Genomic DNA, 13,907 nt, shown 5'->3' with positions numbered 1-13,907 from the left:
CGTGACAGTAATTACCTACTGACACAAAGATTACATGTTTACCTTTCTTTACAGATTAGTAAGAATGACAAGAGGTGCTGTATATATTATACACAGAAGATCATAAAACTATTCATTAGGTTCTCATCTGGTTTACAAAACTGGGTTCCAACCATCCAAAACATTTCAGTATGTTAACTTGACATACAGAGAGTCTACCTTGCTTCAGTGAGGTGATAGCTATACATAAAGTCAAGCCCAGGGTGACAGTCACCCTAGATATGAAAAACATATGCTCTATCCCCTCATTAAATATTCACTTATAATTAATCATGTTCACGTGTTTGCCAAGTCAGAGAATATCCTGTAAATAATAAATGTAAATAATGGCAAATTATTTTATTACAAATAATGTGTGTGTGTGTATATATATATATTATTTCTAGCTCAACATATTATATAGCTTCTCAGGTTTTAAGCAACCTCCTAACTTTTCCAAACACATCACAGGATGTAAGCTTCTCACAGACAAATACACAAATGGAATCACACAATTTATAATAATACATTCAAAACTTGCTAATGATTCTTCTCATTACAATAGCAAGTATCCTTTGCAGCCTCTCAAAATTATATAGTTCACTCAGAGGACCTACTACTCACATGAATATTTAGTGAAGAAAAGTTAGACACCAGGATGAACTCAAAAATATTAAATAAAGTCAGTAGGAGAATGCATGCACAATAACCTACAAAAATTCACCACAAAATACACCACCACCACCCAAAAGAGCCACAACAAAAACTCTGACCTTTTTTTCCAGCTTGTCAAGGAAGATCTGTAAGTCTACTTCAAAAGGTAGGCCTGGGAACTAAATTGCATAGCTCTGCTAGATATTATAATCATGGCCAAAAAAGATATAATGGGTTTGTGGCATACTACAATTTTTCCCCCAAACAATCTCTAAATAATTATCACCTACAGAACAATAATAGATTATCACCATCTCACAGGACAATTTAAATCCACACGAATGACCTATCACCTCTTCTGACAGCATGAACTCTTATTTTTGTTTGTGTTTTTTTTAAACTTAAGTCACCTACACAACTAAATCAAATCCAAAGCAATTGTTTTCAAACTCATTTGTGGATTCCATTACAAAGACAAGCTGTGCATCTGAAAGCTAGTCTTGTTCTGTTAATAAAAAATAAGACTTCTTATTATAGGCCTTAACAATATTATGTTCCTGATCAACAACTTCTTGAGGGGAAACAGAGAGGAAAGTGCCAGTCTCTCCTCCTTGGTGACTGGCGATTGAATTCCCAGGAATGGCACACAGCTGCTCCAGGGGAGGTTCAGATGGGAAACTAGGAAAAAAGTATTTACTGCGAAGGTGCAGTACTGCAACAGGCTTCCTAGTGAGGTGGTTGATGCCTCGAGTCTGGCTATAACTTCTGGCTAGCTCTGAAGTGGTCAGGCAGTTGGACTCGCTGATCTTTGTAGTTTCCTTCCAACTGAACAGTTCTGTTCTAAAACAAAAAAAATGAAACCCCACATATTCTCCTCTTCCACAATCATAAAAATCCTATAAATCATCTTGAAATATAAAAATACCTGAATCCACTGTTAGATTTTCCCTTCACAGGGTTCTCATATATTGGTACTTTAGAAACTGTTCTTCTTCACCTCAAATGCTAATCAGATTAATTTCCATTACAATACTGATAAGTAAAACCCATGCTAATTGCTTAGTTGATCTTCTTGGATGCAAATTTTGATTTGTGTGTAACTTTTCAAGCCAAGCAAGAAAGTTTGTAGGAAGATTCACATCAAAAATGTATGCATTTATTCCAAAAGATATGCAAACTAGATTAGATAATTAAAACCTGAAAGAAATGCATCTAAAGAATCCCTATTTTGGGTTCTGCTTGAAGCTTCAAAACAGCAGAAATTCACAGTAGCCGGCTAGTTCCTAGACTTTCCAGGAGCTACAGAAAATTATATCAGTTGAATGGTTTTCTCCCACCATCCCTCCCACCCCATTCCTTGCTTAATATCAAAATAGCTTTGTTTCCATTCAAGATCTGCAATAAGTAATGGCAAAAAAAAAAAAAAGGCATCAAAACACTCATTTTGAAAGTTGCTACAAAATAATGGAGTAAGCTAACTTTCTGTATAATTTTTGAAGAGAGGAAAAGGAGAAAAAATATTTGCAAAATTAGAGGAACATAAGCCATTAATTAAAATATTATCATTTAAATTAAACTACCTTAAAATAGGAAAACACTCAAGCTTCCAAACCACAGAGGCTGAGAAAAATGAAGAACATGACAGTAATTAACGGGAATTTACAGCATCCGCATATCTAGCGCAATGCCTGACTAATCTTGAAGGACTGGTTACTAGTTCCTGCTACAGAGCCCCAGTGAAGCACTATTGTCAGATTATTGTAAATAGCATATTAGATTTGAAAAATGAAAAATCTATCAATTGGAATTCAGATGCATTACACACAGATTCCTCCGTGCTACAGCATATCATACCATTCTTAGTATTCAAGTCACATGAAAACATTTCTTTTTTGTTTTTCAGTGGTTCAAGGTCAATTACAAGCCACCTTGTAGCTTGGCAGAGCTTAAGATACTACACAAGCAACTAAAGCTTAATCAATTTCCTTTTAGCACTTCTAAATTGCAGGAAAATTACCAGGACCTGCTTAGCAGCGTATCAAGGCAGAACAGAAAGTCACCCAAAAACACTGTTTTACATTTATCAGCTGCTATTCCATTCACAAGAATGAAATGAAATATTTTTTCTTAAAGAAATTACATATCCTTTGTTCACATTGAAATTTTGATTAAGACCTTTGTTACTACTTATTCTTTAGATTTTTGGGGGAATGTTGAGTATGATGTTTCTCTAGCCTTTGTTTTAAATTATTGATGGATAGTCACTGATGGTGGGGAGGGGGTAGGCTTGAGAGAGACCTTGCTTGTTCCTATGTTTTCAAACTTGATTAGTCATGGAGTACCTATACTGAAATCTTTAAACTGCTTTGTCATTTTCGTTTACTTTAACTTTGACAGACGATCCTTTTACAAGTGGCAATAATGAAACTGCTTTTGGAATTAAAACTTGTGTATTTAATAGAAAAAAAGTAATTTTAATTACAAAATTGAAGTTTCAAGGGACAAAAAGTATGGTAACTAATACTTATTAATAGTTATTCATGATGAAAAATTAGTCAACGTATTTTTGAACCACTATACTGTGATTTAAGCATGAAGTCTCAGAGGTAAAACAGTGAAGAGTTGAGAAGGAAGGGAATGCTGGATTCTAATGTACTTCATTAAATTCTAGCCAATAATCTTAGTATACATTTTGTCATTCGTTCTGTTAAGTACTATTTAAAACATTAGCTGTCCTTCTCTTCTTTCAAGCATGAGCTCTTACACATAGGAAATTCTCTGCCACTCCTTCAGTCAAATCCTCACATTTACTAGCAAACCAACGTATTGTCATTTTTGTGCCCATTTGGATAGTCTTCAAGTGTTTGTAATTAAATGTATATTATGTCTAGTTTACTCTTTCCTTTTTCAGCACAGCTTTAAAGCTCAAGTATGAACTGAGAAACCAGTTAAGACTTTTTTAAATGGATGACCAGGTTCAAGTAGTTGCAATGTTTTGCATGCTGACAACGCAGCTGGTGAATTAAAATCAGACGTATCCATGACCAAAGAAAATCTGCAAGGCTTTTTAAAACTGGTGATATCTTGAATGTGTGTTACCCACCCAAGGAAGTATCTGCAGCTTGTGCCTCAACCTATACTTTACTTTTTACTGCATGATGATACGCATATAGGCAGAGTTTTATGGCAGTTTTGAATACTGAAAAGACCATTACACCATTTTGACTTGGAGCTAAGCCAAACAAGCCTATGATTCAGTACTCCTGAGAGGCTGTAGATTGCAGCTGGGATGGGGTCAGCACTCTGAGCAATGACAGGAACCTCTCAGCTCAGTCTTACCACCAAACAAGTTGTAATACAAATCAGAGTTTCAGTGAATTCAGCTTTTTGAATCTACAAGCTATTTTCTCTCTATCCCCACAGGGCATTCATAGTTGTTCTCAAACCATGTACAACTTAAGATGATCTTAAAGACACGAGGACTGAAGTATGTTCAGGGTGGATTTTCCAAGGACCCCCTGTTGCATTCATGTAACCAACATGAGTTGTCATTTACCTCTGCAGAGCTAGGCCAAGCAACGAGCATTTTTAAGCTTGTTTTAAAGTATTTAAAAAAATAAATAAAAAAACACACTCCAAACCATTATACAATCTGTTCAATGTCACCGAAAACCAACAGCAGAGAGAAATTGTCAATAAAGCGTAGAATCATTCAAACTCAGTGCTGCAGTTTTAAATTAATAAGTTTTCAGAAACTCCACTGTGAAATTCAATGATCAGCAGAAAGCTTTTATGCATTCCACCTCTGAGTTGCATGTGTATGTTGCTCACAACACTAAAGGAGAGAACTTAATGAGGAGCTTTCCAGATTTGGATGGTGTATTGATGCCTTTTCACTGTCTGGCAGTTGTTGCTCAATAATTAAAAGGCAGGAATTGATCTCTCTCTCTACCATGTTTTATCTGTAGATTGCTGATGTGTTTCCTCTGCATTTTGATTCACATCATTGTTGTGGGTTTTTTAAGTCTACAATTTCAAAAGTATCCATGATGTTGAAACAATAGAACCTGACAGGGTGTGTCCTTGGCTTTTCCTTTTTAACTTGCCCCATACATTTCTTTTCTCCCAGTAAAGAAATTTTATCTTTCCCATTAAATGTACTGGGGGAAGATTCAGGAAAAAAATACTGGAATTCATCCATATCAACATAGCTAACTATCAGACTGCATTTAACATTGATGAAAACTCATCTTCATAATTTCACTTCCTTTGGTTTATGGTAAATTCTGCTGTAACGTATGATAGATGGTAATTTACAACACTTCATTAAGTCATGTTTAGCATTTATAACATACCTTACAAAAAATTAAAGCCAAATCAGGGACACAATACTACATAATGACGATATTTCCCACAAGGATAATACTCCCTAAAACCCTGGACATCCCTGATTCCAGCTGATTTTTGTGTTGTCAGTACTTGTGGCCTTGCAAAAAAAAAAAAAAGGCAGCAGGAAGGCTTTGACACATGTCAAACCTCAGCTTAACTGACCTATTTGAATTTAAATTAGGAAGAGAATGCCTCAGAGGGGAAGTACGTCAATAAAATTGTGTAGGCTTGGGGCCACAAAGCCTTCCTGGAATAAATGCAATCGTCAGGGAGCTGAACCAGAGTAGTTTGCCCCTCAGTGATTTCTGTTTAAAATTAAAAACTCAAATTTAAATTCCCTAACGCCAAACAGAAATAAAATGGAAAAAAAGCTCCTTCTTTTAATCAGCCTCATTCTAATAGAAAAGAAGCCTCAGAGGAAGTTAACGCTTCACATTCTTTTTTCTTTCCTGCATGCTTCCCTTTTGTAAAAATAAATACATCAATCAATCTTCGATTCAATTTTCAGATTAGGACAAGCAGAGTACCACTGTTACTTTCACCGACTGACGCCACAAGTGATCTACCCACCTTTTCTCTTGCAGCATAACTCACAGACTAAGGTCAAATGCTGAAAGCTCAAAGATTTATAATCACTTGCAATTCAGTTACAGTGAAAACTGAAAACATTTGAATAAATATTCCTGCAACACTCCACTAACATAGCACATACAGCTGAGTATATAGAACAATATACAGAAAATAAGATGACATAAGAAAAATAAGATTTTGTTTAAAATTTTATCAGAACCTCCTACAAACAAAGGTAGAGGGCTGGTTTTCACCAGTTTGCTTTGCTTGAAAGATTCATGGATTTCTCTGACACTCTGTCAATCAAAGCTACAAAGTCAGATGATGTATTTAAAACAAAAATCTTTAGGAAAAGAGGTGGTTTTGCCTGGATGGTTCAGATCTTTATCATGAGAACAAAAAAAAAGTAGAAAATACTTCAAAAGATTTGTAAATAAAACATTCTGCCTATTCAAATATTTTTTCCCTCAAACGGTTGATTAAGGCTTTCAGATCCTCTTCCTGGTTTGGGAAGAAACTTATTTACTCATTAAAATATTAACCGTATTCCTCAAATAAGAAAACAACAACCTTTCCAGATATAAAAGACATTGCCAAAGTACCCTACACACTCTTAGTAAAAACATGTGCTTTAGGGTAAACAATCACAGAACATTTTAATAAAACTATTTTATTATGGCATAACATCAGACAGAATACATAAAAACATAATACTACAATTAAATTTTGTTATATTTACTTTATTAAGACCTAATTTTACAAACTAACTCAGTTGTAAGCTCCAACCATATCTTCATTTTAAACTAAATTCTTTGAGGTCAAACCAAAAGCATTAAAAATTGATTTTTATTCCTCTTAGATAAGACAGCATGTCTTCATTGATATTAAATGCTATTACGCAAAAACTCCAGTTTTGAAAAGTGCTCCACGCTAATTCAGCTCCTCCAAAATTCAACAATGTATCTCAAAAAAAATTGATAGCAGCTAATCCAAAAGCAAAAAAAAGGCAAGTAATTTTCAGAAGAGTGCCAACAATAATCATATGACCTTGTTTCAAAAGCTTGAAAAAAAAAAAAATCAGCAATAACATCTGACAAATCTTAAAAAAAAAATAATAACCCAAGTAATGAAAAGACTGAAGCTACATATTTCTAAAGTTTTACTGATGTGCTGTGTACAAGCTATTCCAGATTGTCTCAGAACTGGAGGATAGGGGAGGAAACAAGGTGAAATGGACCAAGCTTTCTCCCCTTGAGTCAAAATTAAACATGTTCCTGAGGGTCACCCAAATGGACCTACCATTGCTAGAGCATTTGCCTCTAACTGGAGTACTTGCAGAATGGATCAGACTTACCTTTGGTCTACCTGCTCAATATTAGTCTTTCTCTCATGACACCAAAAGTGAAGGATGCTGCTGTGCTATTGAAAAAAAAAAACACTGAAGACTTCCTAAAAAAGTATAATGAAGTTTGGTATCTTATTGCAACTGATGAATAAACCAACAAGAGTTGCTTAGTTACTGAACAAAAAACAATAAGATTCTGAAGAAGTTCTTTACACTTCTCCATTTGAGGAAACTCTCAATCCTGGATGCTTTGGGAAATTTCAAAGTTTTCAGAATAAGAGTTTCATTTCAGCTGGAATATATTTTAAAAGAAATATCTTCATTCATTGTTGATATTTACGTAAGTCACATAAAGTTACAGTCCTTAAACACTGTAAATAACTGTTCGTTTTGTTTTCAAAAGAAATCAATGTTTCTGTCCAAAAATGACAAAAATACTTCAGAATTGCCATGTTCAATTTTGATTTAACATTTCAGTTGATATCTGGAATACATTAGCCATGAATAAATTCAGAACTTCTGAAGATGACGACAATGAAATCTTCCTTCTTCCCCAAAATATAAAATTTCCCATTTTTAATAGAAAAATTATTCTAATTTGAAGAAATTATTTTGCATGCAGACTACCATTCTTTGCTATGGACTCTTCTCAACCTTAGAACTGCCACAATCAACTTCAGAGAATAAAAATAATTGAATTTTCTGCTCTCTTATAGGCTTAGAATATGCCTGGCATAACTGTGCATAAAAGCTTCAGAGATTTGTTTTAAGAGATGAAAGTTTCATCTGTATGGCACTCTACCTAGCTCTAAAAGCATGTTTAAATAACACAGAACAGAACTGGTAAGCAGAGTTAACCAATGACTATAAAATGCTCACTGGTATGTTCATTGGTAGAAAGCATTATAAGAGGTTAAATATTGTCAGTATTCAGAAATGAGTATTTTCATATCATTAAGTGGAAGAACAAAAATAATATGTCCTACCACAGAGCAAATGCTCCATTCAATATATATATATATATATATATATGTTCAACAGAATATTAAGGAGAATACATCACAAAAGCTGGAATTATTCATTTTGTTTGTGACCTTTCAAGCATCACTTGTTCATTAACATGCTATGCTCCATATGGAGACTAAGCAAATATCAATTCCTCCAAAATATTAAAAAATGTTGAATCTATTATTAAACATGCCAGTACCATGGAACTTAATAGCTCACAATGGTTCATATGGAGGACAGTTTACAGCAATCAAAAGGTATTCTCCAAAAAGAAACAAAAAACAAACAGATTTCAGGAAAATTTGTTGGTGCATGTTTGTTGGATGCATGAATACCTTATCAAATTTACCTTTAATTATATATTTTGCTATATATAAAATATATTTTATATAAATTTATACTTATTTTGTTAATTACTTTATAGTCCCATCCTTGACAATTTTGTGCTCTATACTATGCTCTAGTTTCACAGTGTTCACTTATAAGTCTCCATCTGACACTGTTCTGATGTTTTTGTGTCTTCTCACAGTTTTTCACAGTATTGCCATACTTGGTGTGACAGTTAAGACTCCAGAGGAAATGGACAGAAACACAGAAAGAACTTCAGGAAGTTCCTGCACAGAGTATCACTCACGGCAACCTTCCTTATGTACGTTCCCCATTCAAACCTTAGTGTTTCTCTTTAATTTAATCAATCCTGAAACCTAAGGGCTTGATTCAGCTCTTAAAAAAAAAAGTAGAAACTACAATGTCTACTAATTTAGAGTGGGATGAACACATTGCAGACCAAGATCAGACTGCTAGAGGTAACAGTCTCAATCTTAATACAACTCTGACCCATCAACTATTTCATTCTGTCTTCCTTCATTTCCTCCTGCTGCTAGGAAGTACCTGTAGGAAGCCCTGTTGCACTTCATTTTGTAGTATAGACTGGTATTTGGACAGTCTGGCTCCCTTTAGAAGAAAATTAATCATCTAGGTAGAATAAACACATGGCTACTTTGCAATCACACACGTTAGGATTCCTTAGTACTTCTATATTTTGGTCACTACTCGTGCACATTGGAATAACAGTTAAAAGATGGTTGTCAGCATAAAAGGGGTAGGTCTACAAACAACATACCACAAAGCACACTTCCTAAAGATTTTAAATTACTGTATAGCGGTTGCAGCTCAAAAAAATTCAGTTTTATTTATAAACTTTAATTACACAGCTACCATGGGTATCATATGCTATACCCCAGTCTTTAATCCCCTGACAAATACTCCGTAGGCTCAAAACCAAGCCTCGAATCATACAGCCATAAAAAAACAGCGATATTTGTAATAAGGGAAAACCAAACTGCCTTTAAAAATCCCACAGCATTTTCCACAGAAATGAAACTTATCACTAATGTCCTGGCCAAAATCCAGCTTGGGTAATTATGTTCTCTTACCTGAATTTCCCTAACAGCTATTCATTTTCACCACCTGTCCTAAAACACTGTGAGCAATTTTAACTAAATTCTGATACTGATTCTAGACAATTAATGTGAAGTTGACTTACTTGGTCAAGTTTCATGGAAGAAAAAAAAAAAACACAGATGTTTTGCTGATCTTAGAGCAGTCTTCTACATTTTCTCAAGTGTCACAGTCTTCCTCAAAATCCGTCTTAACTTTTGAGACAAGCCTACGGGCAAGAGCTTCAAGTCAGATCCCTTAGCCAGCCTGCCTTAGAGCTAGGAAGTCATCCATGTCAACCTCAGGCCTCCAGGGCAATCAGGTACAATGCAGGGGCCAGCAGACTGCTATGGAGAAAGGAGCCTGAAGTTGGGAGATGCCCCATTTCTGCAATGGGGGAAGGACTTAAGTCCATCAATTTCAGTAAAGCTTAAACATCATAGTATACAAAAAATTGTCTCCTGCACTAACCAGCTTGAAAATTCAGGAAGCATGCTCTCCGTTCAAAATGGCTCAGTGCTTACCAAAGTATGCCTGGGATTTCTGTTGTTGGGGTAGTAAACTTTCACGCTTCCTTGGCACCCAGGCATCTGGGAAAAGTTGGGGTCTCAATCTCCCACCCCCCACACACAGTTGTGCTTGGGCACACAGTCCATTTCAGTCCTGCTGATCAAATATCCTAGTTTTTGACCAAATCTTGTCACTAATCAGCACAATCAGAATTTGGCCTCATTAAGCTGCTGCGTTTTGTCCCAAAGCTGTCTGCAGATTAATTGTGTATGTCAAACAAGGTGAGGTTTCTAAGGAAACATTATAATTTCTATTACATCAGTTGATGCAATTAAAAAATATATTCATGCTTCTGAGAACACAGGCCTACCTTCATTCATTCTTCAGTACAGATTGTAATGTTTTCACATTCTATCTAAACCTGGAATCTCTATGGAAAAGAAAGTGGTGAAGGAGCTGGGCCAATTTTGCTATTGCACTGAGGCTGCCTCATCCAAATAGTTCATTCAAAGTAATTACTATTTCCACTGAGGATATGTTTGTTGCAAACTGTTACTCTAATTTCCAAGTTAGGATTAGCTCTCCTGAACAAAGGTAGTATCACCTGAAAACCCAGCTGTATATTATAGTCTGCACCTAAAAGGTAAAACCTTCATAGGATTACCCTGGCCATATTTTGGTTCCTAGGCAGCTAACAAATTTGTGATGAAAACCCAGACTAGAGCTCAGATTTATGGTCTGACTGTGGATGATATGTCATCAAGATTTATTTTAGGTTCAAACCTGAAGATACGTTTGTAGCTAAAGACTTATCTATAATTCAAATAAATAATAAAAGACACTGTCCCCCACCTGGTGTTTGTCTTCTTTGCATCCTTTCACCACAATGTTTACAACCTGACCATTACATCATCAAAACACGTCTACAATATTTCAGAAAAAAATAATAATCAATACACCCTACCTATTCTGTCAGTGAAGATTTATTTTATCAAATGAAGCACCCATATTAACTGGATTTTTAATGAGAGATATTAATACACATAAGAGAAATAACCTAGAGGTCATTCCAGGCAAGATCAAGCCACAGATCCATTTGCTTCATCCATTTTAAAAGACTGGGCTTGAACAATTCATAGAAAATGACAAAATCTCAACATGAAAAACAGAGCTTCTGGATCTCTTCAGAATTAATTCAAATTGGTCAGGGCATGAGTGGGGGGTTGATGGGGAACAACACACAGCACCTCTACATGCCAGACAGGGTCCTACTGAACGTCAATGAAATCACAAGGCTTCCACAGAAAAGCTTCCATCTGAACTTTTGTCTTTAATAGCTGCCTAAAGAATATATATTTTATAAACTTAGCTTGATATTTTAAAGCTTTTTGGAAACTACAATATAATGGCAATAGCATTCATAATTCAAAACTATATGAAAGTACCATTTTTCTTTAAACTTCCTATTTGAAATTTTCATTTAGTGGCTCTTGGCTCTCATGAGAAATAATGAATAAAGATACTATATTTACATGCTCCCCTTGGTCATTTATTTTCTAACCTGTTGATTGAACAGTGCTGACTGAAGCTGATATTTTCTGGGCCCTATTGATAAGGTATTTAATATGTCTCCTAAATACTACCTGAAATCTGAACCATGATTCTCCAAATGGAGTTAGGATACTTTCTTCTTTGCAGTGTAAAGTGTTTCATGTTTTCTAACTCTGAGCATTATCTGCCAACTTATTTCCTGATCACCCTATAGGTCATTCTACAACTGTTCTCCTACAATTTCAATTTTTACTCTCAATATTGCATCCAGTTTTGTCACTTGGCTTTAGTCTCCAGCCACACTTTTACTGTAGGCAGCAGTACAGTCTGTAGTACTGATGAAAACAGGATTTACCTGTCACCTCACTTGATTGTTCTTGACATTTTTCTCCCCAGTATTTAGTCAGTTACTAATCCAGAACAACTTCCTCTGTTCCATGACAGCTTTGTTCTTGAATAGCCTTCTGTGAACACCTTTCAAAAGCATTTTGGGAACCTTTACATGCTGCTACTGCATTTCTATACAACAAGCCAGTAACCCAGCCAGAGGCACGGAGCGGGCCTGAGCACTGCCCACACTGGTAAGCTGTTGGCACAGCTTGAAACAGGCATGCTTGTACCCCAGCACAGGCAGCAGTTTCACAGAATGGCCACACACAACTTCAAGATGGTCTGGGGGCACACTCGTAGGCATGCAGCCTTTTTGGGAAGCTGAGAAGGGTTAGCTCCAAGGAAATCAACTCAACTGCCAGAGTCCCTTGGACAGGCCCATTTTCTGCAGTCCTAGAGCTGTTACCCATATCAACCAGATCATCTTTACACACTTGCTTATGAATTCCTTCTAATGATTAATCTTGACTTACTCATTATATCATTTTTATCCATGTATCTACTAAATGTATTATTTACTAGTTATCATTACGATAATTGTCTATGATACTGGGCTTTCAGTTATATGTGTATACCGTTGGTTTTTTTGTTGGTGCGTTTTGTTTTGTTTTCTATTTGTTTGTTTTTATTTTGGAAGATTTGAGTTGAAGAGTCAAAGGTAAAGGGGAACCAAGGACACATAACATATAAGAACTAATAATTTTCCTTTTCTGCAACAGAATTGACTCCTCAATCCCTCATATGCCGTAACACTAAATAAGATATAAAAGAGATGTGTTCTACCCTCCAGAGAATTATGCATAAACAATATGGTAATCATTATGCGCATAGAGAGAGATACCTTGTGTCAACCTAAACAGTGGCTAGCCTATACCTCATGGACACATTTTTAAAGCTATCCCCTTAAACTCCATGAACTGAATTAAACCTTGATATAACCTCACTTACTTTAGCAACGTTAAAGCAAAAGAGAATGCAGTACTTCACGATATCACAATGTGCAAGATGGCAGGCTTTATCAGAACTGCCATCTGAAGTACTATAAGATAAAAATAAATGACAGTGAAGAGTACAAATAACACAGGCTGATTAGCTCGGAAGGTTATCATTCTATACCCACTTAATTAGGCAGAGATAGAACTACATTATTTATGAACGTAGCCACTAGCTGATACACCTCTGACTGGCCTACCTCCTAATGATGCAAGATATCTGTTCATAATGAGGTGTACTTTTTTTCCCGAAAAAAATTGCAAGTCTTCAATTAAAAGCTCCTGAGGAAGTGAAGAAAACTCATCACAGGCAGCTTTGAAATAATTTGTGCAAAGAATTTCCTATAAATGATTCTTCTTTGAACCTTGGTAATTTGAAAACTTGCTTATGGTTGGCAAGTCCTGATGGACTCACGGAAGAATGTAAAACAGCAACAGGAAATTAAAAAAAAAAAAAAGACAAGTAGTAAGGAACAGGCTGACCTAGAATTCAATGATGAATTGGCCTCTAAAGTATTCTAAGAGCCAAGTAAAACAAGATCTGTGTTTCTCTTCTCTCCATCTTCCAAAGCCTGTAATACTTACTTTTTAGCGTAGTTGAGGAATTTACATAGCTCTGTTTCCTGATAGTTGCTTTTCCCCCAGTTGCTCCCAGTCAGAACTGTGTATAGCATACAGAACCAACGCATGTGCCAGGAACCACTCTTTCTAAACCAGACATACCAGAAAAAAAACTTGGACAAATGAACTGTACACGTATCTTATTAATGTAGAAGCTGGGGCTTTATTCCACAATAAATCACAGTGTAATACTGAATTCTATGTTGATGTCTGTGGAGCTTTGCCCTGTCTTTTTTAAACAAAAATCTTTTCCTTGAAACCTCTACATTTTAACAGCCCATTTTGACCAGTGCAGGAAGTAAAAGGGAATAGAAGTGCATTGTACTAAACAGATAACCTGTCCGCAACAACATAAAAGAGTGTTCTAGTGATCTATAAAGGCCAATTGGCTGAAACGTGTCTCATAATATGCACAAGCC

At 35.7% G+C, this 13,907-nt stretch overlaps 1 protein-coding gene across 20 annotated transcripts in view; it reads right to left on the bottom strand.

Annotated features, from left to right (window-relative positions):
- The window catches only part of LOC310881225 (uncharacterized protein), a gene marked incomplete at its 5' end in the record, with an annotated part of 330,228 nt that overhangs the window by 239,635 nt on the left and 76,686 nt on the right, over positions 1–13,907 (bottom strand). For 2 of the 20 annotated variants that reach the window (XR_014572216.1, XR_014572229.1), the window contains one exon: positions 9,531–9,653. The exons of 17 other annotated variants lie outside the window; for them this stretch is intronic. Of the gene's footprint in view, positions 1–2,526; positions 2,609–9,530; positions 9,654–13,907 lie in introns of those variants that run through there. One more of the 20 variants, XR_014572234.1, reaches the window with a different exon arrangement.

Source organism: Anser anser, assembly GCF_964211835.1.
Source record: "Anser anser genome assembly, chromosome: 14".
NCBI lineage: Eukaryota > Metazoa > Chordata > Aves > Anseriformes > Anatidae > Anser > Anser anser.
The sequence above is the reverse complement of the archived record's forward strand: the minus strand, read 5'-3'. Positions and strand labels throughout refer to the sequence as shown.